Raw genomic sequence first — 1,539 nt, 5'->3', positions numbered from 1 at the left:
CCTTGCATCAGACAGCAGCCAGACAAAGTCAGCACTTAGTTGGTGAACATACAACTTCTCTTAAAAACATGTCTATTCCTCTTAAAAACTATATTTATCTTTATCTGATCTTGGACTAAATAAAAAAAAATGTGTATTATAGAAATTATGGTCTAGATGAAATTACAGTACAAGTGTTGCCAGGTCTAACTCAGGTCAAATGTGTGTACAGTATGTGCTCCTTGTTGGCCACTGTTTGGTTATGTCTATTGGTTGACATGCTCTAATACCTCTAGTTAGATCCCAGTGTTGATAGGGCTTCATTTGGCCAGCATCTTGTCTGGACTAGCAGAAGGACCTCTAACTCTTTGTGATTGATAAAATAAGATATAATGCCTCTTTGTTGCACAAGGTCTTTAAACAGGGCTGGTTGCCTTCCACTTACAGAATGATCACACTATGACCAGTTGAGAAAAAATACACATAGCACAATTCATCCCTGTGGAGTCATCTGCCAGTGCCACACTATGTACAGTGCCCAGTCCCTGTACAATGCCATGCACCATGGCTGCCAAGGTGCTCACAAGGTGGACAAAGCATTACCAGAATTGTGTGGGACTATTTTGTTTCTCTGACATAAGGTTGGAAATAAAAAAAGAGAAGTGCTGTCATTGTTTTTGTTACTCTAGCAGAGAGGTAAGAGAATGACCTGTCACTCTGGATTATTTCTGTCTCAGCAGGGCTTTGATCTGCACTGACAGCCTCAGATAACTTTTACATACTAGAGGAACATACGCTTCCTCACTGTGTTTGGATTGGCTCCCATGCACAGGACACAGCTACAGCTGGCACTGGCAATTGCATTTGCCATGCAGAGTTTTGCAACTTTTGCAGAAGAAAAAATTGGCAAATTGTTGCAACTCAAAGATACAGTATGTAACTTTTTTCAAATATTTTTATTGTAGAAATCTGCTCCAAAACTTGCTATAATGTGCAGAGGTGCTGTTGAAGCCTCCTGTGCGCCAGACTCATTGAACAGCAACGGCAGCGAATCAAATCAAACTTTATTTGTTTAGCTCCAAATCACAACAAAAGTCATCTCAGGACATTTTACAAAATAAGATCTAGACCTTACTGTTATCACTATTATTACAAAGGAAAAACCCAACAAATCCCCCTTGAGCAAGCACTTGGCGACAGTGGGGAGGAAAAACTCCCTTTAACGGAAGAAACCTCTGACAGACCCCGGCTCTTGGTGGGTGGCCTTCTGCTTCGAATGGTTGGGGTGAGTGGATAGAGGAGAGACAAAAGAAGAAAAGCAACATGTTATACCCCAGTTCTTTTACTGGACAGATCTGAGTAAAGAAGGAGTCCGTCTTTCTTGATTTTAGTGCTGGTTTATTTACATATACATACATACATATATATATATATAGATATATATATATATATATACACAGCATATGCATATATATACATATACTTATTCCTTTTATTACATGCACATTCTACGATTATGACCCTTGGCCCTCCCTGCAGTTTGGGAAATTAGGAAGCAAT

The sequence above is a fragment of the Monopterus albus genome, unplaced genomic scaffold (assembly GCF_001952655.1).
Source record: "Monopterus albus unplaced genomic scaffold, M_albus_1.0 scaffold3.1, whole genome shotgun sequence".
Classification (NCBI taxonomy): Eukaryota; Metazoa; Chordata; class Actinopteri; order Synbranchiformes; family Synbranchidae; genus Monopterus; species Monopterus albus.
The sequence above is the reverse complement of the archived record's forward strand: the minus strand, read 5'-3'. Positions refer to the sequence as shown.